The 26,128-nt window shown below is 49.2% G+C and overlaps 1 protein-coding gene across 1 annotated transcript in view; it reads right to left on the reverse strand.

Moving 5' to 3' along the window:
* The window catches only part of vasna (vasorin a), a 59,046-nt gene extending 40,229 nt beyond the window's left edge, over positions 1-18,817 (reverse strand). Inside the window, exon 1 of the mRNA XM_056280031.1 lies at positions 18,570-18,817. The gene's annotated coding sequence lies outside the window, so the exon portion shown is untranslated. The remainder of the gene's footprint in view (positions 1-18,569) is intronic.
* Positions 18,818-26,128: the final 7,311 nt, after the last annotated feature.

The following is a 26,128-nucleotide window of genomic DNA, read 5'->3' on the forward strand; positions in this document are numbered from 1 at the left end:
GGTGGAGTATAAAATGTTAGCGATGAGGCAACATACAGTGGCTTGCAAAAGTGTTCATACCCCTTGAACTTTTCCACATTTTGTCGCGTTACGACCACAAACATTAATATATTTTATTTGGAATTTTATGTGAAAGACCAACACAAAGTGGCACACAATTGTGAAGTACAAAGAAAATTATACATGATTTTAAAATGTTTTTACAAATAAAAAACTGAAAAATGCGGTGTGCAAAAATATTCAGCCCCCCTGAGTCAATACTCTGTGGAACCGCCTTTTGCTGCAATTACAGCTGCAAATCTTTTGGGGTATGTCTCTACCAGCTTTGCACATCTAGACTGAAATTTTTGCCCATTCTTCTTTGCAAAACAGCTCAAGCTCAGTCAGATTAGATGGAGAGCGTTTGTGAACGGCAGTTTTCAGATCTTGCCACAGATTCTCAATTGGATTTAGGTCTGGACTTTGACTGGGCCATTCTAACACATGAATATGTTGTGTTTTAAACCAGTCCATTGTAGCCCTGGCTTTATGTTTAGGGTCGTTGTTCTGCTGGAAGGCGAACCTCCGCCTCAGTCTCAAGTCTTTTGCAGACTCCCAACAGGTTTTCTTCCAAGATTGCCCTGTATTTGGCTCCATCCATCTTCACATCAACTCTGACCATCTTCCCTGTCCCTGCTGAAGAGAAGCACCCCCAGAGCATGATACTGCCACCACCGTGTTTGACAGTGGGGATGATGGTGTGTTCAGAGTGATGTGCAGTGTTAAGTTTTCCGCCACACATAGCGTTTTGCATTTAGGCCAAAAAGTTCAATTTTGGTCTCATCTGACCAGAGCACCTTCTTCCACATGTTTGCTGTGTCCCCCACATGGCTTCTGGAAAACTGCAAACGGGACTTCTTATGGTTTTCTTTTAACAATGGCTTTCTTCGTGCCACTCTTCCATAAAGGCCAGATTTGTGCAGTGCATGACCAATAGTTGTCCTGTGGACAGATTCCCCCGCCTGAGCTGTGGATCTCTGCAGTTCGTCCAGAGTCACCATGGGCCTCTTGGCTGCATCTCTGATCAGTGCTCTCCTTGTTTGGCCTGTAAGTTTAGGTGGACGGCCATGTCTTGGTAGGTTTGCAGTTGTGCCATACTCTCTCCATTTCCGGATGATGGATTGAACAGTTTTTTCAAGAGGGTTATACGTACTGGTTGCTTTAAAAATGCTTTGCTTTCCTTGGCTGTGCGGAACCAATTTCATGAGGCACACGACCTGCACACGACATGCAATGCTTCAAAACCTCTTTTGGAAGTAACTGATGTTACCAAGCTTCCCATTGATCTTCTGAACGATGATGTTGCCAGAATTTTGAAGGAAAAGCAACCAGAAATTGAATTTGTCTGTGTGGCCAAAAGTGTTGCATACAATGGTTTCCACTATAGAAAGGGAATGGTTGTTACACATGACTCCCTCGCCGGACTTCCTGAGTTTTGGGAAATAATCCAAATGTTTGTGGTGATGGACAATTTGACTTTTGTTGTCAAGAGGTTGAGTGCATTTGACCTGAAACAGTCTCCCGTCAAAGAAGTGAAACTTCTGGTGCCACATGACTTGTCCGACCCATATCCTCTTCATGACTACCTCTTCAGGGGGATGCGCGTAGTCACACTGAAAAGATTCATCCACTCATAAGGTCAGACTTTAATTTTTGGGGTGGTCAGATTATTGGCATGTTTTGTGACACCTGTGTAAACCACTAAAAAAAAATTCTGACATTGCACACTGCAGATTGTGTCCCCTTCAGACTCTCCACCCTCTGACTTTGTCCTCCTGCAATATTTGCACTTATTATACTTACTGTCCTGTCTTTGCACTTTTCTGTCTTGTCCCTGCACATAACACACAGGGACAGCTGTAGCTCAGTTGGTCTAGCGGGTCGTACATAGACCGAAGGGTCGGTGGTTTGAATCCCAACTGTCCATGTCAAAGTGTCCTTGAGCAAAACACTTAACCCCACATTGCTCCCAGTGGGCCGTGGCTACCGCCTTACATGACAGCTGCCGCCATTGGTGTATGGATGTGTGCGTGAATGAGACTATTGTAAAGCGCTTTGGGTACCATTGGGTGCAGAAAAGTGCTTTAAGTGCAGTCTATTTACCATTGTGTGAACAGATTCCTAGTATTACTTTTTTTTTTCAAACTACATTGGAGATCGTATTTTGATTCCGATTCTTCCTGTGTTTATTTTCAGATTACCAACTATGGCTGCTGGAAGCTCTGTGAGACTCCTCGTCATCATCTCTGATGACAACAAATTGAAGATCACGCTGCCTGGAAGCTTACCAGAGTCCATTGACGAGCTCATTGAGGAGGTGAAGGCTGCTTGTCAAATACAAGGAAGGTTCCGTTTGCAGTACAAAGACATTGCATTTAATGAGTTCGTGAATTTGACCTCAACCACAGACATTGCAAATCGTAGTATAATCAATGTGATTTCATTGGTGACCAGAGATTCAGTGACCCACATCCTCGCACCGCCTGCCTCTCACCTTTCTGTACTTGTGGAGGACTGCATCTTTACGTCAGACATCAGTGATGATCTTCAGGAATCCCTGATAACCTCTGGGACTGTATCAGCATGCCACTCCTCAGGGTCTGCATCTTCATTCTCAAGGCCAGCAGCATCACAGCCTGTGTCCGTGAGAACTCAACTCTGGCCTAAAGAGTTCACCATTCCACGTTTCTCTTATGACACAGAAGTTCAGCTGGAGAAGGGGAATATGGAGTACATTGCGAACCAAAAGATGTTGCCTGTCAGTTCAAGGATGAAATCGGACATACTGGCTAAACTATCAGAAGAAATCTACAAGTTTAAAGCTTACCCAGATGATTTTCAATTTAGTGCAGTGGCAGAGGCATTGGTGAAAGCACATCCCTGTCTGAAAGAACCTGGGTCCTACAGTGACTGTGCAGGGTGGAAGTGCAGCTTAAAAGTCAAGATGGGCAACTACCGCACCATGCTGAAGACCCGTGGGTGCCCAGAATTGTCCGTTAATTCACTGAAGGCCAAATCAAAGGATGATGCCTACCCAGCCAAGAAGGTTAAAAAGCCAAGGAAGGCTGAAGCCAACTTCTACCCATCGATTCCAGCTGGTGAGACACCAGAAAGCCTCGAGAAGGAACGACAGCTTCTCCAGACGGAGGTGAAGAAGCGAAACAACGACTTGATTATAAGGCAGAAAATGGACCGGACGTTCGCATACAGGAGGCAGGAAGTAGTGGACAAAAATCCACAGGCTGAAGAGTACCTGGAAAGGTGGCCTGCCATGTTCCACTTGATGAGGTTTGAAAAATGCATAACCCCAATTCCCTTCATACATGCATGTCATACTTGCCTGTAGAGGAGTCCACACACATTTTAGTAGCCTACTTGCCTTATGCCCTGTGGAAAGTTGATTATTAATAATAAATAATAATAATTCACATGAATCACATGATCTCACACTGCTCAATTCCAAAAGCCAGGAGGCGGGGGGTAAGAGGGGACAAGGAGGGTGATACGGGACAAATTTAGACAAATATATCGGCTACATTCCCTGCATTTTTGTTTTGTCAAACACATGCCTAATTAGACTGTCCTGTCTTTGCACTGTCCTGTCTTGTCTGGTCTTCCCTCAGATCAATGCTGAGTTCCTCAGGATTACAACAGTTCCTCTGCAGTCACAGCTGGACAGGCACTCCAAAAACCTGCTAACCAGCTTCAAAGAGAAGGGAGGTGCCACAGGAAGAAAGATGATCGAAACAATGAAGATCTTGGACCAGGTACAGCATTGTTGATTTTTCCTGCACTGACCTGATTAGTGAACCCCCACCCCCTCCTACCCGCATCCACCCCATCTACAGTTTTTATTCTTGCTATATTTCTCTTGTGATAGCCCTATTCTGTTACAACATCAGTAAGGAAGGCTACAGTAGTGACTCTAAAAGAGCTTCAGTGCATAGAGGGGAGAATCTTAACAATATCTATTTTGTCGTCTGTCCTCCATTCATGCAGGATGTGGACATTCACACGAGACGAGAGGTGATCCTCAAGTCTCTTATCATTTACCTCGGTGAAGACCCAGATGTGCTGATCAAGGAGTACACGGTAATATTTTCTGCCTATACATTTGGCCATAGAGAACACAAACAATGACCGTTCGTCTCATTTCAGAAAAAAAAAAGGTTTCTGAAAGAAGTAGACCCAACAAAAACAACCATCCAAGTGCATTTTCGCCAATGTTTGTTTTGCAAATGCTGAGGTAATGAACTGATTCAATGCCATTATGTACTCTTTTTCCAGAACGTCAAGCTGTTATTGACTGTATTTAGTTTTAAGCTGGATGGTTGTTATTGTCACGTGACCTCTTCATTCAGAAACGATTAAAAAAGGACCAACGGTCGTTGTTTTTAATATATGGCCCCTCCGACTCCCGTCTACCCCCCAACTACCCCGTCCCCCTCCTACTCTCCAACCTCACCTCCTATCCCACTGACCCCCCAACCACCCCCTCCTACTCCCACCCACCCCTTCTACCCCCCCCAACCATCCCCTCCTACCCCCAACCACTCTGATCTCGTTTCTTTGTTTCAGGACACTCAGAAAGAGGAAGCAGAGGGTGAGCTGCAGCAGGCCACCTTGGCAATTTTTGTGACGAGGGAGGACGACGATCAACTTCATCGCCCAGACGACATCGGAGTTGTCGTTGAGGGAGTTGAGGTTCTGAGCAACTTGGCCTCCGCTGCATTGGCATTTGCCATGCTCCTTGGTTTTATCTATGCGCTGAACCTCAGCTACCCGCACAAACTAAAGCAAACCTTCGAGTTCGTCCAAAAAGTGTTCATGGGACTTGAAAGCCAAAAGATGTCTCCAAAGGTCCAAAGCCTGAACACCAAGCTGTACAGGTCACCATAGACTGAAGCTATTTTTCTCCTTTTCTTCCCTTTTTTTAAACCCCCTTCATACTTGCACACATGCGGGTTGTTTTTTTTGTCCCATTTTTTCCACATGCGTAGGATACACAGATTCTGTAGGTGATGTCTTGGAAAATCCGCGGTTGCCCGCAGATGGTGGGCTTGGTTAGGGTTAGGTTAGGATTAGGTTTGGGGTTAGGAACAGTCAAAATCAATGTTGCCCCTGCCTACTGCCTCGACATAAATCCGTCTGACATTTAGAATACTCGCTAAACTACCCCCACCCCTGCACCACTTTTGTATTAATTATATTTAGTTATATATTATAATTAACAATTTTTGTTACAAAATATATAATTGTTAATGAATTTATTTTTGTTTATAAACCTTTTGTATTTTGAATTATATTTAGTTATAATTAATAGTTAACAGCAGTTTTTGTTATACAAAATTATATTGTTTGTGAATTGTTATATACTGTTTTATGTATGGTTATATTTTTTATTGTTAATAAATGTTTGAACAAATTGATATTACTGTATTTGACTTTTTACATAATATTGACTTGAATAAAATGAAACAATTCCATTAAGTAATTCCAAAAGGAAAAATTGAATTATTCTGAAGTGAAATTTTAATTTAAAGTAGGTGATAATAAAGGGATAATTCCAAAGTAAAAACATAACTCGTGATTAAGTAAAATATTTAAATTTCATCAGCGAAAACAATGCAAAACCTTAAGTTGGCATTAATTAAAAAATTAGTTCGAAAATAATCAAATGAAATGTTTTGGATTTAACTGTTATATTTGATTAAATACAAGGTGTTTTATTTAAATTCAGAGAACTCAATTAAATTGCTTGCAACAAAATGAAGCAATTTTATTAGGTAAATCCAATTAAACATTTTTTACAGTGCGATAACACTCCCCCCCCCCCCCCCACACACACACACACACTTTTTTTCTCCCCAATTGTATCCGGCCAATTACCCCACTCTTCCAACCCGTCCCGGTCGCTGCTCCACCCCCTCTACTGATCCGGGGAGGGCTGCAGACTACCACATGCCTCCTCTGATAGATGTGGAGACGCCAGCCGCTTCCTTTCACCTGACAGTGAGGAGTTTCGCCAGGGGGACGTAGCGCGTGGGAGGATCACGCTACTTCCCCCTAGTCCCCCCCCCCCCAACAGGCGCCCCGACTGACCAGAGGAGGCGCTAGCGCAGCGACAAGGACACACACCTACATCCGGCTTCGGCCAATTGTGTCTGTAGGGACGCCCGACCAAGCCGGAGGTGAATACCAATAAGTTGACCATAACGTCAGGCACCCCCCCCCCCTCAGTCCTCACAAATATAGCTGAATAAGAATACACACACACACGTATTGGGCCTGAGGCCTCACGAGGCTCAATAATGTGAAACGTCCTGACACAGACAAAGCGCTGCGCACGAGTGTGGGATTCGGTACACACGTCTATTGTGACTCGGAGGGTCGGATCCCCTCTGTTTGTCAAATGGCTTCTCTCATCACCTGTGATGCCTTTATAGTAGCAGTACAGCACATCACCCCGGCCCTTTGAAGCGCCTCAGTAGGGCCTCAAGCCCCCCGGGGCCACTGCCTATCTCTAACGCATTGTGTGTGTGTGTGTGTGTGTGTGTGTGTGTGTCTCCAGGGGAATAGACAGAGAGTAAGGGGCCACACCCCTCAACCCAATAATTCCCAGGTGGAACGAATACTGAAGATTGTGTGTGTGTGTCTGCAGGGGAATAGACAGAGAGTAAGGGGCCACACCCCTCAACCCAGTATTCCCAGGTGGAAAGAATACTGAAGATTGCTACTTGAGTAAAAGTACTGCTACTTTAGTGACAGTTCACTTGAGTACGAGTTGAAGTATTCAAAAAGTACTCGCGTAAGCGTAAATGAGTTTCTTTCTAGAGAAGCTGGTCGAGTACTTCAAAGAAAGTTGGACCAGGTCGCCTGGATACAATGTTTATTAGTGGATACACTGTATCTGTCCATAAACGTTGTATCCAGATGAACCGACTCAGCTTTCTTTGACCTTCTTACCTGCATTACTGAGCATGCGTCAAGACAGTCGAGTAATTAGTCCGTGAGTTAAGTTTGTTCGTTTCACGACGACAAAAACACACACAGCTGAAGCTTTAAAGATATGCAAATATCCTTAAGCGGGCATGGCCTATATCATTGCAAACAACATGGACAAACAACACTTTGTACGAACAAACCACATTTAATTCTGCAGCGTAAATCTCTAAAAACAGCCGGTATCGACGACACGAGACTTACAGCTCATTCACGCGTGCCGCCTAACCCCAAAACCGTCCCTGAACAGGCGTCCCGACTGACCAGAGGGGGCGCTAGTGCAGCGGCCGGAACACCTACCCACATCCGGCTTCCCACCCGCAGACACGGCCAAGTGTGTCCGTAGGGACGCCCGACCGAGCCGGAGGTGACAAGGGGATTCGAACCGGCGACCCCCCGTGTCGGTAGGCAACGGAATAGACTGCTACGCCATCCGGACGCCAGCTTGAGAGTAGCTTTAATTAGTATCTTTCCACCTCCGCCAGTATTACATATATATATATATATGCATGAACCACGTTTAAACCACACTGTCTACTCTACGTGTGTGTGTGTGTGTGTCTGTGTGTGTCTGTGTGTGTGGTACTAACCAATAGAAGAAGAAGCTTCTGTGGTTCAGTGGAGTCGTCGATGCCGGGTAATCGGACCACAGATCTGCCATAAGGGGCCATGTTACTTCCTCGGCAGTCTCCCGGTACCTCAGAGGAATGTAAGTGGGAGCTGACAAGTGTCACCCGCTTTACCTTCCTCCTAAACCGCAGTGTTTACGCAACACATTCAGAAGATGGCGGGGGGGGGGCGAGGGGGGGTATTTAGAGACGCGCTCGATGGGTTGGCAACAGTGGAGCGACCCCTCTGCCGTTCCCTCCGGGGGTCTGAAGTTCTAAGGAAGTATTGGTTACCCTCTGTTGAGCGTGTTAAGTCATGGCCTATTGTAGGGGGGGGGGGGTTTGGGGGAGGGGGGAGGGGTGGGCGGGGGTAAGATTTCTTCTGGTGTCAAAGAACCTTGTAACGGTGCAACGCGATCCTTTTTATGTTGTTGAAAACGGACGGCGAATTCCAGATAATCGGCAAACGGCGCACTAAAGGGGGAGAAAAAAACCCCTAGTAAGTCCGCTGGAGGATAAAACAGAAACGCTGGCAGAGCTCGTCGCTCGTCACCGCGCACGTGTTCTGTGCCCCCGCTGAATTTTCAGAGGCTGCTGAAACCGACGTCTTGACAGAAGGTCCCCAGAAGAAAGGAGCGGGTCTTGTGTAAACCTCTGTCGCTTCATAGGTAGGGCACGGCACAGCCACGATCCGGGGGGGGGGGTCAGCTCCCCTCGGGGATACACGCTGTTGTGGTGACCCACATCTATATATCGAGAGACATTCACCTAAGAGGACGGTGTACCTTTAAGGGAAGAGGCGAGGGGTCAGATAATGCACTTCCGCTTCCGGTTCACAGAGTTCAGTGTCGTTGTCGAATGTATGACATGCAAAGTTGGAGCTAGTAAACTACCTCGACTACGTCTACTCTCACGTCTCCTGTCTCGTTGTTTTCTAACTCCACACTGTACTAAAGATATATGATCGCTCCAACTCTGCTAGACTCCGCTAGCTGTGCCATCTCTACTCTGTCTCACACGGACCCGGAGTGGTGGAACCGAGTCCTGGTCTCCATCGGACCTGCTGACTCGCTTCAAGAAAGGCCTAAAACACGCAGTTCCCCGAGGCCTACCGTGTTTGGCGGCGCTTTGCAGTGGAGGTGAGTTGCAGCCGGGGCAGTGGCTCGCAGGTCGAGCAGGTTGTCTGGTATCTGCAGGCTGACACGAAACCCTAACTGCCCCCGGTGAGCCGGTTGTTACCTTGCGTGGGTGACATCACCGTCGCTGTATGAGGGTGTGTGTGCATGGCTGAATGCGAGGCATTCATCGACGGTGAAGCGCTCCGAGCGGCGGTTGCAGCGGGGAAAGCGCTGCATGGAACATGCAGCCCGTTTAACCGCCGTGCCGCCGTGCCTGCTGCTGCTGCCAGGCTCCGGCCGCCGTTCACCGGGTCTCTGCTGTCGTGGCGCGGCCCTCCTGTTGTTACTGTCCAGGCCATTTAACCACATCGCCACCAGACGCACTCCACACGACTTACACTCCTGCCAAGCAAATGACCTACTACTACTACTACTACGACTACTACTAATACCATTACAATTACTACTACCACCACTACCACCACCACTACTACTACTAGTACTACTACTACTACTAATACCATTACAATTACTACTACCACCACTACCACCACCACTACTACTACTAGTACTACTACTACTACTACTAATACCATTACAATTACCACTACCACTACCACCACTATTACTACTATGGCTACCACTACCACCACCACCACTACTGCAATTGCTACTACTACTACTACTACTATTACTACTACCACCACTACCACTACTATTACTACTACTATTACTATTACCGCTACCATTACCACTACTACTACCACTACCACCACTACTACTATTACTACTACTACCATTGCCATTACCACTACCACTACTATTACCACTACCACCACTACTACTACTACCACTACCACCACTACCACTACTATTACTACTACCATTACCATTACCACTACTACTACCACTACCACCACTACGACTACTATTACTACTACTACTACTACCACTACCACCAATACTACTACTAATACTACTACGACTACTCCTATTACTACTACTACTGCCATTACCACTACTACTACCACAACCACCACTACTACTACTACTAATACTATGACTACTGCTACTACTACTATTACTATTACTACTACAACTACATTACCACTACCACTACTACTACTGCCACTACCACCACTATTACTACTACGGCTACCACTACCACCACCACCACTACCACTACTGCAATTGCTACTACTACTACTACTATTACTACTACCACCACTACCATCACCACTACTACTACTACTACTACTATTACCGTTACCACTACCACCACTACGACTACTATTACTACTACTACCATTACCATTACCACTACCACTACTACTACCACTACCACCACTACGACTACTATTACTACTACTACCATTACCACTACTACTACCACTACCACCAATACTACTACTAATGCTACTACGACTACTCCTATTACTACTACTACTGCCATTACCACTACTACTACCACTACCACCACTACTACTGCTACTAATACTATGACTACTGCTACTACTACTATTACTATTACTACTACAACTACACTACCACTACCACTACTACTACTACTACTACTGCCACTACCACCACTATTACTACTACGGCTACCACTACCACCACCACCACTACCACTACTGCAATTGCTACTACTATTACTACGACCACTACTATTACTACTACTGCTATTACTATTACTACTACTACTACTACTATTATTACTATTGCTACTACTACTTGTACTACCACTACTATCACTACTGCTACTACCACTACTGCTACTACTACTACTACTACCACTACTATTATTACTACTACTACTACTTCATACAGTACTACTACAGTACGATTACTACATAGCACTTTATGATGGCAGTTGATGAGAGCCAGATCCATCTAGTAATTTCTGGCTCTTGTAAGTTGCTTCAGATAAAAGCATCTGCCACAAGAACAAATGTACATGTCAGCACATAAGCTGGTTTTATTGAAACGGGATCTGGATGCAATTTTTCCATCAACACAGTGGCGCATATTATCCTATAAAGTTCAAACCAAGCCAAGCAAAACTGGCAGGATGTCGTCGATAAATTTCACGAGAGCAGCGTTTTACATGGAAATCATTCCAGCGTGTCTGGCCGGTCCGAGGCAGGTCTGCTCCTCAGCTGTGAGCAGCAGCACACCGACTCGCACCGAACCCGAGTGATTTATCAGGACTCAGGGTCTCCACACTCTGGGCGTCTGCTCAGTCCACACCATCGCTACTTCCTCAAATGTTCCCAAATGAGCCCCCCAACCCCAACCCCCGACCCCATCCAGCCACGCCACACAGCTGCAGAACCACCCCAAGAGGATACATATGGAGAGAGAGAGAGAGAGAGAGAGAGAGAGAGAGAGAGAGAGAGAGCAGAACTCAGACTAAGGTAACAGAACCCAGATAGCAAAATTACTGTGGCCCGGACCGTCCCACACCCAACACTGTCATCCGGCCCTCATACCGCGTGGAATGATGGCACTTGGGCGGTCCGCTCCTGTTTGCCAGATCTGGGCCAGAACCAAGCCATAGCAATGCCGCATGTGCCACATATTGGCCAAAGGTGGCCCATATTTGTTTTGTGATATTTGGGCCATATTCACCATTTACCACACGGGGCCACTTCAGGGTCACATCCAGATCACATGTTGCCCAGAGCACCGCATCTTTGCCAAAAAAGGCCCACATGTGATTTGGCATATTTGGGCCATATTTGCTATTATACATGTGGGCCACTTCAGGCTCACATCCATTTTGTCAGGTCCAGAAGAAGACCATCAGTGCTGCATCATTGCCTGAAGTGGCCCACATCCGGGTGCTATCCAGATGCTACACGTGAGTGAGTGACATCCTGACATGTAACTAAAAAAACAAACAAACAAACAAACAAAAACTCCATCCAAGAAATGTGAGGGAGGCTGGGAGCCTCTTTACACCAGTCACAATATCAAATAATGTGAACAGCGTGAAGGCGGTAAAACGGTCCCATGAAATAGCAGAAAATCACCAACGGAAGACAAAGCCAGGAGTTGGTCCGTGTTTGAGGGGGGTTGGTCCGTGTTTGAGGGGAGTTGGTCCGGTTTGAGGGGGGTTGGTCCGGTTTGAGGGGGGTTGGTCCGGTTTGAGGGGGGTCGGTCCGGTTTGAGGGGGTTGGTCCGTGTTTGAGGGGAGTTGGTCCGTGTTTGAGGGGGGTTGGTCCGTGTTTGAGGGGAGTTGGTCCGGTTTGAGGGGAGTCGGTCCGTGTTTGAGGGGGGTTGGTCCGTGTTTGAGGGGAGTTGGTCCGGTTTGAGGGGAGTCGGTCCGTGTTTGAGGGGGGTTGATCTGTGTTTGAGGGGAGTTGGTCCGTGTTTGAGGGGGGTTGGTCTGGTTTGAGGGGGGTTGGTCCGTGTTTGAGGGGGGTTGGTCCGGTTTGAGGGGGGTCGGTCCGGTTTGAGGGGGTTGGTCTGTGTTTGAGGGGAGTTGGTCCGTGTTTGAGAGGGGTTGGTCCGTGTTTGAGGGGAGTTGGTCCGGTTTGAGGGGAGTCGGTCCGTGTTTGAGGGGGGTTGGTCCGTGTTTGAGGGGTGTTGGTCCGTGTTTGAGGGGGGTTGGTCCGTGTTTGAGGGGTGTTGGTCCGTGTTTGAGGGGAGTTGGTCCGTGTTGGAGGGGAGTTGGTCCGTGTTTGAGGGGGGTTGGTCCGTGTTTGAGGGGAGTTAGTCCGTGTTTAAGGGGGGTCGGTCCGTGTTTGAGGGGGGTTGATCCGTGTTTGAGGGGAGTTGGTCCGTGTTTGAGGGGGGTTGGTCTGGTTTGAGGGGGGTTGGTCCGTGTTTGAGGGGGGTTGGTCCGGTTTGAGGGGGGTCGGTCCGGTTTGAGGGGGTTGGTCTGTGTTTGAGGGGAGTTGGTCCGGTTTGAGGGGAGTCGGTCCGTGTTTGAGGGGGGTTGGTCCGTGTTTGAGGGGTGTTGGTCCGTGTTTGAGGGGGGTTGGTCCGTGTTTAAGGGGTGTTGGTCCGTGTTTGAGGGGAGTCGGTCCGTGTTTGAGGGGGGTTGATCCGTGTTTGAGGGGAGTTGGTCCGTGTTTGAGGGGGGTTGGTCTGGTTTGAGGGGGGTTGGTCCGTGTTTGAGGGGGGTTGGTCCGGTTTGAGGGGGGTCGGTCCGGTTTGAGGGGGTTGGTCTGTGTTTGAGGGGAGTTGGTCCGTGTTTGAGGGGGGTTGGTCCGTGTTTGAGGGGAGTCGGTCCGGTTTGAGGGGAGTCGGTCCGTGTTTGAGGGGGGTTGGTCCGTGTTTGAGGGGTGTTGGTCCGTGTTTGAGGGGGGTTGGTCCGTGTTTGAGGGGTGTTGGTCCGTGTTTGAGGGGAGTTGGTCCGTGTTTGAGGGGAGTTGGTCCGTGTTTGAGGGGGGTTGGTCCGTGTTTGAGGGGAGTTGGTCCGTGTTTAAGGGGGGTCGGTCCGTGTTTGAGGGGGGTTGGTCCGTGTTTGAGGGGAGTTGGTCCGTGTTTGAGGGGGGTTGGTCCGTGTTTGAGGGGAGTTAGTCCGTGTTTAAGGGGTGTTGGTCCGTGTTTGAGGGGAGTTAGTCCGTGTTTGAGGGGAGTTGGTCCGTGTTTGAGGGGAGTTGGTCCGTGTTTGAGGGGAGTTGGTCCGGTTTGAGGGGAGTCGGTCCGTGTTTGAGGGGAGTTGGTCCGGTTTGAGGAGAGTTGGTCCGTGTTTGAGGTGGGTTGGTCCGGTTTGAGGGGGGTTGGTCCGTGTTTGAGGGGAGTTGGTCCGTGTTTGAGGGGGGTTGGTCTGGTTTGAGGGGGGTTGGTCCGTGTTTGAGGGGAGTTAGTCCGTGTTTAAGGGGGGTCGGTCCGTGTTTGAGGGGGGTTGGTCCGTGTTTGAGGGGAGTTAGTCCGTGTTTAAGGGGGGTCGGTCCGTGTTTGAGGAGAGTTGGTCCGTGTTTGAGGTGGGTTGGTCCGGTTTGAGGGGGGTTGGTCCGTGTTTGAGGGGGGTTGGTCCGTGTTTGAGGGGAGTCGGTCCGGTTTGAGGGGAGTCGGTCCATGTTTGAGGGGAGTTGGTCCAGTATGAGGGGAGTTGGTCTGGTTTGAGGGGGGTTGGTCCGTGTTTGATGGGAGTTGGTCTGGTTTGAGGGGGGTTGGTCCGTGTTTGAGGGGAGTTGGTCCGTGTTTGAGGGGGGTTGATCCGTGTTTGAGGGGAGTTGGTCCGTGTTTGAGGTGGTTTGGTCCGTGTTTGAGGGGGGTTGGTCCGTGTTTGAGGGGGGTTGGTCCGGTTTGAGGGGAGTCGGTCCGGTTTGAGGGGAGTCGGTCCATGTTTGAGGGGAGTTGGTCCAGTATGAGGGGAGTTGGTCTGGTTTGAGGGGGGTTGGTCCGTGTTTGAGGGGAGTTGGTCTGGTTTGAGGGGAGTCGGTCCGGTTTGAGGGGGGTTGGTCCGTGTTTGATGGGAGTTGGTCTGGTTTGAGGGGAGTCGGTCCGGTTTGAGGGGGGTTGGTCCGTGTTTGATGGGAGTTGGTCCAGTATGAGGGGAGTTGGTCCGTGTTTGAGGGGAGTTGGTCCGTGTTTGAGGGGGGTTGATCCGTGTTTGAGGGGAGTTGGTCCGTGTTTGAGGTGGTTTGGTCCGTGTTTGAGGGGGGTTGGTCCGTGTTTGAGGGGGGTTGGTCCGGTTTGAGGGGAGTCGGTCCGTGTTTGAGGGGAAGAGAGGAACTCTTACAACGTGAAGTCGGTTGGCATCTGTAACCCTACCGCACATGTTGTGCAACAGCAGAGATTGTGGTGTTGTGTACATCGTATAATGAATTACTCCGCATCAGTTCAACTGCTGCATGCTTAGGCAGGTGCAAGCACATCATCTGTGTAATGTGACGCCATTTAGCGGATCGCAGTGGGAATCAGAGTGCTGCTGAAAAATGCCATAAATATTCAACCAACTTTGCCTGCGTACGTGAAGAACAAACATGCAAAAAAAAATGTTGTGGGGCGTCCGGGTGGCGTGGCGGTCTATTCCGCCGGTTCGAATCCTCGTGTTACTTCCGGCTTGGTCGGGGGTCCCTACACACACAATCGCCCGTGTCTGCGGGTGGAAAGCCGGATGAGGGTATGTGTCCTGGTCACTACACTAGCGCCTCCTCTGGTCGGTCGGGGTGCCTGTTCGGTGGCGGGGGGGGGGGGCTAGCGCTACGTCGCACTGGCGAAACTCCTCACTGTCAGGTGAAAAGGCGCGGCTGGCGACTCCACGTGTTTCGGAGGAGACGTGGTAGCTTGCAGCCCTCCCCGGATCGGCAGAGGGAGGGGGGTGGAGCAGCGACCGGGACGGCTCGGAACAGTGGGGTAATTGGCCAAGGACAACCTGGAGTCAAAGGGGGGAGGTTGCAGGCTGGCTCTCCATACATCAAAACACCAGATGCGGGATTTCAGACACGGCAACGTTTTCAACATAAAACGGTAAAGTATTGTTGCGTTTTGGCCGTTCGTTCACACGACCCCCGCGTTTCGGGCGTCTGACATCCGGGTTCCAGGGTGACGTATTGCGAAAACGCAACTCCGGCGTCGCCGTGTAAACTGGTATAACCGGTTATTTTCTTGCCCGGTGCGGGATTCGATACGGGGTGTATTGCACCACAAGGCAACGTCACTAACCGCTCGGCTAAAGGGTCAGACCCATTAGCTAGGGGCTAACGTGTCTTATTAGTAGTTTACACTAGCAAAACCGGTTCTTTCGAAAACGGTGACGTCACGGCCCCGCTTCGCACATGCGTATTACGTTTTCAGTCAGACGGCCGTGGGCGAGTAAGAAGGCGACGTTAGCGATGGCGGACAGCCGAGCTGTGTTTGTGTTGCGTTACTTCTGCTGAGTTTATTAACGCTCCTCCGGCAAAGGGTGGATTTGCTGCACCGTCACTGTCATCAGCGGAGACGCACATTTACATGCGCCAAATTCTCAATCCACCCACACGTCGACGGAGGTCGACCAAAAGACGCCTTTGTGTGCGCATGCGCGTGGTGTTATCGAGCGCTTTACTACAAAGTTTCATCGCCAACTACTGGCCTGGCATGCGTACTACAGCGTTTTCCATCGGGTTTTTTTTTTTCTCTCGTATTCAAAACTTGTTTAAAAGGCAAAGGAAAAAACCTCCCCCTTACGAAGAGCGGTCCCCGGCCACAGGCGAGTCTCTGGGGGAAGAACGTGAACCGTCTGACTCTGGCACAGCCCCTCATTTCAAAACGAAGCATATCCAGCAACTGTTACAGTGACCAGCGCCTGACCCGAGGGGAAGGAGCACGCGTGCGCGTGTGTGAGTGTGCGAGCGCGCACGGGGGCGGGCGGGCGGGGGGGGGGGTTATTAGGTGTTTGGGGAGGGGTGACACCATAACACCACAGGGCACACTTAAGCCTCGCTAAGAAGGAGTGTCTTTAGTTTAGCGTGGCTGAAAACAACTCAAAACACACGCATGCGTGCGCACACGCACGCACGCACACGCACAATCCTCTTCACCTTGTAGTTCTTAAACTTCCTTCACGGGGTTATTAACTGCTCGGTTTGGGGAGCTTTCCCTTTGGGGTCCACCATATTTAGTTGTCATGGTGGCATGACCCAAACACTTATTAGCTGACCCTTGGGATTAGTCCAGACTAGAAACTGGGGGGGGGGGGGGGTTTAAGCCTTCACCCCGAAGTGCTCGCTGCAGCGTCTCACAGAAAGAAAAAAAAAACTCAATTAAATTGCTGAGACACCGAGTCAGGAATGTTTGCTTTTCCTGTCTCTGGTGCGCCCCATCCTTCTGTCCATCCCTCTGTCCCCGGCGCTCTTTGCTTTTCCCATACTCGCGCCCCATGCTGAGTGTGTCTTCTCGGGCGCAGCCTTCATCCCATATTGGCCAGCTTTTATTGCACCCCACCCCACCCCACCCCACCCCCTCCATGCAGGCCATGCTTAACAAGTCACCATTTCTATAAAGGCGCTTGCTTAACCGCTTAAAATGTAGAGTTGAACGTGAAGAAACACATGACGTTCACCTCAGACACGTCAACCAGGATTTGGACGAGTCAAAGGAAGCGTTTCCCAATAAAGCCCCGTATTGTTCCCGGGTCGTGTTCCTCATCCCTCAGGTATGTTCCAAACCCTCTCCTGCGCTGGCTTTAGCGGCAACTTTTAAAGTCCGGAATGCAAAACAAAACGAAACAGGTACATCAGTTTTCTAACTGCAGGCTCACATGAACGACGCTGTAAACGGGCCCTGTTTGTTTTTTTGTTGCATGGCCATATGATGACGTCATCAGCTAATGTCCAGGCACGTGGAGGTGATTATGAGTTTGATTTGATGTTTGTTTGCTCGTTTATTCTAACTTAACGCGTCACTAAAACAGATAAGCGGTCTCAATCGGACTGCCCAGACTGCCCGGACTACCCAGACTACCCAGACGAGACGACTACCCGGACTACCCGGACTGCCCAGACTGTCCAGACTGCCCAGACGAGACGACTACCCAGACTACCCGGACTACCCAGACTGCCCAGACGAGATGACTACCCGGACTACCCGGACTACCCAGACTACCCGGACTACCCAGACTGCCCAGACGAGACGACTAGCACAACGCAACAGCTACGTCCTGCAGCTCGGTAGCGCGCCGAAAATCCTCAAATCTCCCAACTGTGCCCTGTAACGGCCCCTACATGTACGCAGTACTCTTGGCTCTCCTTTATGCTTGTGTGTGTGTGTGTGTATATATATATATATATATATATATATATATATTCTTGTTCTTTTTGTTTTACACTAACGTACCTCGTTTATTATATTGTTGTTGTTATTCTTAACAGTAATGTATTTTTGTTGTTATTGTCATATTTCCTTGACCTAAGATAAGGAGACTAAGTGGTGGTGGTGGTGGAGGTGGTGGTGGTGGAGGAGGGAGGGTAGAGGAGGGAGGGTAGAGGAAGGGCAGGTTGGACGGCTTCAATAATGGAACAGTTTATGTTAATGCATCGTTTTATGTTTTCCTAAAATGCCAATAAAATGTGCTCATGAAAGGGGGAGAGAGGGGGGGAGGGGGAGGGGGGGAAGCTGGAGTTGTGGGGGAGATATCAGCTTTTAGATGCGGTGCAAGCGGAGGATAACGACGACGACGACGCCGATCAAACGCAGCCGTGTTTGCGCACATCACGCCTTGACGCGCACCCTGCGCTTCACCCGAGCGTGTCCAGCCTGCGTGGATACGCGTGCGTGTGTGTGTGTGTGTGCGCGCGCGCTCGTGCTTTGTACCCAATACGGGAGACTCGTGAACACGAACAAGGAATGCAAGAAGGCCACGGAATAATCAATTCCAAGGACGAAAGCCACAGCGTCTGATCCGATAGCAGAGAGGAGTCCTCCACCATAGGAAGACCAGAGTGTCAGCTGCAGTTCACGTCCTACTGAAAACACGCACACACACACACACACACACGCACACGCACACACACACACACACACACGCACACACACACACACCTCCTAACTGAATGAACCGAGTCAGCAACTAGTCCAAGCCAACAAATTTAACAGCAATGCATGAATGAGATCGCCACCCCCCCATCCCCCCCTCGGATGTCCGAGCAACGCGTAATTTATCTGGCTTTTTGGGGAAAGTGCGCGAGGTCTGACGGCCCCTCTACAAGAAAACAAAACAAACAAGCGTGCGTAGTCTCGCGGCGTGATTTTCTTTTCTTTTCTTTCATGAAAGCTTTGGGCCGTGACAGAGGTGTGTGCGTGTGTGTTTGCGTGTGTGTGCGTGTGTGTGCGTGTGCGCCTGGGTTCTGCGGAGCAAACGTACCTTCAAGTAAACTTGGAGCCAAAGTCCGCCGCCGGAATGCGCCGCTGCCGCCGCTGCTGCCGCTGCTTCCACTGCACAACCTTATCCACACGCGTTATCCAGTCCGCGCGCCACGCCGACCCGCGCCCGCTTCTCTAATTAAGGCGCTCTGTATTCCCCTCCCCACTCGCGCCGCCGCGCATCCCCCCAAAGCCGGGCGAAGAGAAATCACAGCGAGTCAAGTCCTCCCCGATCCTCCGCCAGCCTGCGGTCCGTCTGCAGGAGGACTCGCTGCGCCGCTCTGCGAGCTGAGTGGGCGACGGAGGGAGGGGGGAGGGAGGAGGGAGGAAGGAGGGGGGAGGAGGGGAGCACCAACGATTAAAAAAAAAAAGAAGAAGAAGGAGTCGGAAGTGGGAGGCGCGAGTCCGCCCGCGGAGCTTTTGCGCTTTCCCGGGTTTTAGGCTGCACCTGTAAAACGTACACGTACGGAGAGCGAGACGGCGACGCAGCCGGAGGTTCGAGGTCCGAGTCGTGTTGCGTGTCGGCGCGTGTTCCGTCGTTGAGGAGCTGCTTCTCAGTTTTCATGGAGCCCGTCGCCTCATACGTGCAGACCGGGGTTACCACCTCTGATTTGTGGAAAACCGGAACACGATTCTTTTTTGGGGAGGGGGGGAGGAAGGGGGTTCAAACCATGTTTGTAGTTGCAGGACTCTCCGTTGCCTCTCTTACCTATATTTGTCCTGACGCAGTTGCGCCGCTGTCCCTCCCCAGATGACATACAGGCTGTTTGCTGTAACGTGTACTGTCCGGTTATAAACTGCTATAGCACCTAATCACATGTCCCGAAGCAATGAGCACCCGATTAGCTGCGTTGTAACAGGTCATAGGTATTTCTCACGCCCTTCTGCTGCCTGCACGTCCCTGCTGCCCCCCAACGAGCGCTTTAAACTCCAAGCATGACCATTTAAAGTTTAATCTAACTGTTGCTTCTGAGCCCCCCCCTCCATTTTATCTCCCTAATTGTACTTGGCCAATTACCCTACACTTCCGAGTTGTCCCGGTCGCTGCTCCACCCCCTCTGCCGATCCGGGGAGGGCTGCAGACTACCACATGCCTCCTCCCATACATGTGGAGTCGCCCAGCCGCTTCTTTTCACCTGACAGTGAGGAGTTTCACCAGGGGGACGTAGCGCGTGGGAGGATCACGCTATTCCCCCCAGTGCCCCCACCCCCGAGAAGACGCCCCGACCGACCAGAGGAGGCGCTAGAGCAGCGACCAGGACACATACCCACATCCGGCTTCCTACCCGCAGACACGGCCAATTGTGTCTGTAGGGACGCCTCACCAAGCCGGAGGTAACACGGGGATTCAAACCGTCCATCCCCATGTTGGTAGGCAAGACCAGCCTCACTGATACCCTCCATGTGGCTAAATATGTACACACACAGCAGCAGCAGAGATGTTGCTGATGGGGACAGAAAAAACAAACCGGATGCCACTTTGGTGGCAGCGGTGGGATCCGGAAGTGTGCAGATCCTCAGAAGTCTCTTCGGAGCGCGGGAATAACAAAGCGCGAGGGCGCGCTTCCGGGAGAGGGTGACGACTGTAGCCGAGCGGTTAGTGATGTCGCCTTGTGGTGCAGTACACCCCGTATCGAATCCCGCACCGGGCAAGAAAATAACCGGTTACACTTGCTAAGAACTCTGCACGACGCGAGAGGAATTGACTGTGTAACAGACTCGTATACCGTCGCAATATGTGGTATTATAATTACACAAAACCACTGTAAACTACCAAAAAGACTCACTGGCCGACCGGTCAGGGGGTTATAGGCGTTGTGCGTGCACATATGGACTTTAGCAGACATGCAAATAAACTCTTATTGAGTACAAAATGGATTTTCCTTTGCTCAGAATTGATAATTAGTTGCGCAACGATACACTCCTCTTCGAAATTAAGTTTATGCGTGTGCACGGCATTTATTTATGGGCTCAACATATCCCTTCACGCGCAAAGAAATTTGGCACAAAAATTATGCCAAAGAATGGCCCCTTTGGTCGAGCGGGTAGTGACGTCGCCTTGCGGTGCAGTGCAATTCAGGTTCGAGTCCCGAAGCGGGCGGAAATATGTAATCTTCGTTTATACCCTGCTAATGTCGCGTTTCCTCGACTTGCCCTTTTTTTTTCGTTTTCCGTTACTGGAAAGTGCCGGCATTTTGGTAACTGTTACCGCTTTTCCGGTACCACCTTTGTCGAGGTTCCAAAAAGACCGGAGTAGGTGCCAAAATCAATGCAGACCTCTGATTGGTCAGAGAAACGCGTCAATGCGTCACTTTGCGTTACTGCGTCATCAACGCGCGCATGGGCTATCACCCGGCATTTTTAAATACCGAAGCGGTCGAAGCGGAGTTACTTTGAATGTACTGTAAACTACTAATAAGTCACGTTAGCCGCTAGCTAACGGGTCTGGCCCTTTAGCCGAGTGGTTAGTTTTGTCGCCTGGTGGTGCAATACACCCCGTATCGGATCCCGCACCGGGCAAAAAATAACCGGTTACACTACCTTTTGTAATTGAAAACCAGGCGTCGCCATGACGACCAGCTACACTGAGTGGGGCACTGTTACGGTAACGGAAAACGACACAGAAGCGAGTCGAGTCGAGTTGTAATGGAAAAGGGGCATAAACTGTCGTTAACCTACGCCTCCAAATATATGCGGAACCTTTGTCCAATTCCTGTTCTCTCACGGTCACTTCCGTGTGTCCCCCCGCCCCCCCCTATAAATAACACCTCCCGCCTCACGTCGCGCCTTTTTGTATTGTACGTGAGCGGTAAGTGACGGTTTTTCTGTACTCGCTAGCTTAAACTTACCGTGTAGCATGCTAACATATTCCTGTGTCATTTAATTTGTGTAGTGGCTGAGGAGTATATGTCGCTGTTGACCGGAGGATTTTGGTTCTTTTTTCTTTTTTTAACTTTGTCAGAGAATAAACGGAGGTCGCCTCCAAAGATGTCCTGGTCTGGGCCAGTTCCTCAAACGCAGAGCACGCGAGACACCGCCGGGTACACTTGGTGCCGTGACTTGGATGGTTTTAACTTTGTCAGGTAGGCTCTTATATTTCATTGTATTGACTGCAACATTATCAGCCTTTTATATTGTACACGAGAGGGGCTGAAGAGCATATGTCGCCATTGACTGGAGGATTTTGGTTCTTTCTTTTTTTTTCCAACTTTGTCAGAGAATAAACGGAGGTTGCCTCCAAAGATGTCCCCCAGACAGCATCCGGATGTGGGCCACTTCAGGCAATGATGCGGCACTGATGGCCTTCTTCTGGCCCTGACAAAATGGATGTGAGCCTGAAGTGGCCCACGTGTACAATAGCAAATTCACGTTCACGTTGTTTTTCTCACACATTCTCTTTTTTGGGGGGTCCCCCCCCTTTTCTCCCCAATTGTACTTGGCCAATGACCTTATTTTCCAAGTCGTCCCGGTCGCTGCTCCACCCCCTCTGCCGATCCGGGGAGGGCTGCAGACTACCACATGCCCAGAGAGCATCCGGATGTGGGACACTTCAGGCAATGATGCGGCACTGATGGCCTTCTTCTGGCCCTGACAAAATGGACGTGAGCCTGAAGTGGCCCACATGTATAACAGCAAATATGGCCTAAATATACCAAATCAGTTGTGGGCCTTTTCTGGCAAAGATGCGGTGCTCTCGGCAACATGTAATCTGAATGTGAGCCTGAAGTGGCCCACGTGTACAATAGCAAATATGGCCCAAATATGCCAAATGAAATGTGGGCCTTTTTTGGCAAAGATGTGGTGCTCTGGGCAACACGTAATCTGGATGTGATCCTGAAGTGGCCCGTGTGGTAAATGGTGAATATGGCCTACCTTTGACAAATATATGGCACATGCAGGATTGCTTTGGCTTGGTTCTGGCCCAGATCTGGCAAACAGGAGCGGACCACTCAAGTGCCATCATTCCACGCGGTATGTGGGCCGGATGAAGTGTCGGGTGTGGGAAGCGTCCGGGCCACAGCAATTTTGCTATCTGGGTCTGGTCTGGGCCAATTCATCAGACAACGCACGAGAGACATCACCGGTTACAGCTGCCCAATCAGCTAATCACTCTGTGAACACGCAGTAGAGTTGTATGCTCACTTTCCAACTTCCAAATTTTGCTATCAAATTCCTGTATGACGTTGTGCATGAGTGACAGGAAACATCCAGACACTGGCGCATCATCCTTATCACTGCTGTCGGCAGCATCAGCACCACTTCTGCATATAACCTTCCAGATAATGTCAGGACAATCCTTTCCAGATGTAAAAAAAACAAAAACGCTTCAGGGCAGCCCAACACTCTGAGATCCGCTGAATTGCAGGCAATAGCGATAACCAACAGGTTGGTACATGCCTCAGCATCTCTGAACTGTAGTGAAGTAAACTCACAAAACTCTTTCAGAGATACTGCTTCTTTTTTTTGGCTGAGCATGAGAATTACTGTAGATTTTTAGGATAATGGATTCAACATCATACAGAACCTGCAGCGCTGAGAATTCTGGTTGCATTTTTCAGGGTGTGGTGCATCAAGTGGCATTTGCAGTTGCCCTTTACGATGTGTGGACTGACTTCTCTCAGTTTTTGGAAAAACGGAATTATGCTTGTCAAAATTTGCAGATGCATTGTCGGCACCATGCGCACTAACCTGGCTGACACACAGGCCACTTGTTCCTGTGATGACCACAATTTGTTTGTGGATAGCTCTGTTGGTTTCATGGGGGTCCTCGTAAAATTCCAATAGCCCATATTCAACAGCCTCGTCTTCGTGGAAATATTGTATGGATGTAGTTTGGCGTTGCCTGAATTTGATGCGTCAGAACAGATGGAAAAATACAGGGTATGTTTCAGGTCTGTAGCTAAATGCTTGCGGCTGTAAGGCACTAGGACATTTTGAACCAAAGCTTGGCTTTTTGTTCTTCCACATGGCATTTTTGTGGCAATGCTTGAATCCTGAAAGCTTTTCGCACTTGTTTTATTGCCGCAATCTGTAGATAAGTAGCTGTGGCCGTGAAGCACAATGTGGTATGCACTGCTAACCTCCGCTACTGCTGTCCTGTTTTCCTCTGGTGAACCTTTTTTGTCATAAAAGTTGCAATTGCTGGACTTTTGCATTTGCTTAATACAAAACACTGGTGCTTCTTTGTTGATGCATGATTTTCCAGTGCTGTTTTTCCCTCATATTTAACAATTTTTAGCAGGACACAAAACGCAGGTGGCTGGAAATGGGTCTCCTTGGGTGGGCGTTACCGTTCAGAAGTTTTCTCTTGTCACCCCGTCTGAGTTGTATGTTGTAAATAATTTTTTCGTTGATGCTGGCTCATCCGATTTTTTTTTTATGTTGTCCTCCGGTATGTCTGCCAGGAATCAGGAGAATTTTACTTGGTCATTTTATTTCATGTACTTGTGTACATGAAATAAAATGAAGCGAAATAACATTTTCCCCAGCCCACAGCAGTTCAACACAAAGACAAAAACACATATCCAAAAACTATAAGAAGACATATATCCAACTAACATATATCCAAACTAAAAAAAAAAAAAATCACTGTCCAAGAGAACGAACACCAGGATAAGTGTTGGAACTGCTGGTCTGCATGGGCCAGCAGTTAGCTTAGCCTGCCCCGCTTCCGCGTCCTGTGAGACCGCCCTCAGTGCTTCCTCTTCAGGCGCAGCTCCAGGCAGGGCCGTGGTCCCTGGGCCCACCGGATGCAGCAGACCAGGCTCCCCCAGCCGATCCAATGCCAGCTCTCCCAGCCAGACACCCCCGACACACCCCCCTGCACTCCACACGACGACACCTAAAACACCACAGTCAACACCAGGCCGCCAGACCGCCCTCGGTGTTATCGGAACTGCCGGTCTGCATGGGCTAGCAGTTGGCTTAGCCTGCCCCACGTCCACATCCTGTTAGACCGTACTCGGTGTTACCTCTTTGGGTGCGGCTCTGGTCAGGGCCGTGGTCCCTGGGCCCACAGGATGCAGCAGACCAAGCTGTCCCAGCCAGTCCAGTGCCAGCTCTCCCAGCCATCAAATGAAGACACAAACCCAGATGCAGACGCGGACAAAGACACTGGATGGGCGGTACTGGGTGAGGCCGCTGTGAACGTGAATTCTCGCCGCCATCTTCCCACCCCAGCACTGGGTGAGGCCACTGCAAACGGGAATTTGCGCCGCCATCCAATGATGATGCCTGTCTCTCCCTGTTTCACAAAAGCAATAAAATAAATGAAAACCTAACATTACCTCTAGCTAGCAGCTGAGCTCACGGTAGGGTCGTGGATGTGGATGCGCACAGCAGATGGACAGCCCGGGCAGTTGCTAGGCAATAAGCTAACGCATTAGTATTTCTGCTACCAATCAAATTAAAGTATGGACACGGCCAGTCGTCGCTGTGTGTTACCCGGTTACGGGCACAGGATTGGGATGTGTAAATATAACCAGGAAGAAAACAGAATAGCAGTAGAAAGAAATCAAATGAGGTTCTATTTGAAATTCTAAATTAGAAGTACATTTTCACAAAAAAAACCCCAAAACAAAACAGGACAATTCATGTTCCTGGAAAGAAAATTAACTTTCTGGGACATTCACTCAAAAAAGAGAATTATCCCGGGAAACCCAGAATGGGTGGCAACCCTTGTGCAGACAGACACACACACACATACAGTTCTTTTTTTTTTCTTTTTTTTTTTAAACATGATGGTGGTCCCGTGGCTCGGGTCCTGGGCTGTTCCGGTGGCGTGTGGACACTGCTTGGCATCCTCCTCATCATATTCTTCATAAATTTTATAATTCTGTTATCCTCTTTCAATGTTGTATTGTATAAATTGTGTAAACACAACATCCATTGCACGTTGTCCGTCTTGGGAGAGAGATCCTCCTCTGTTGCTCTCCCTGAGGTTTCTCCCTATTTTTTCTCCCTGTTAAAAGATTTTTTAGGGAGTTGTTCCTTATCCGATGTGAGGACAGGATGTTTTGTTGCTGTAAAGCCCACTGAGGCAAATTTGTAATTTGTGATATTGGGCTATACAAATAGAATTGACTTGACTTGACTGGAAGTATACTTTTCCAAAAAGGGGTACAGGGTTAGTATTTGCACACCTAGTATGCATACTAGTATGGTGTACTTTAACTTAATCTAAGCACACTTACAAGTATACTTCTATGAGCTGAAAGGGGGTCAGTTTAGTCCCAAAAAGTAACATGATAGTATACTTACAAATACATTTTTATTTAACCAAACTGAGTATACTACACTTTGAAAAATGTACCTTGGAGTATACAGTTTTCCAGTGACGACATGTTTTTAACTAACCGACAACCCAGACGAACCTAGGCAAACTCGCACGTCAGAAATACTCAAGGACTTTTATCTAAAGATTTGTTAAAGATGATAGACCACGTCTTACTTGCGTTTCTGTGGAATCCCGCCCCGAACGAAACCGCATGGGCAGTACCGGGCGATATAGAATACAAGGGAGGGGCTATGAGAGATTATTGGTGGTGGTGCGGAAAAAAT

The sequence above is a fragment of the Lampris incognitus genome, chromosome 5 (genome assembly GCF_029633865.1).
Source record: "Lampris incognitus isolate fLamInc1 chromosome 5, fLamInc1.hap2, whole genome shotgun sequence".
Taxonomy (NCBI): domain Eukaryota; kingdom Metazoa; phylum Chordata; class Actinopteri; order Lampriformes; family Lampridae; genus Lampris; species Lampris incognitus.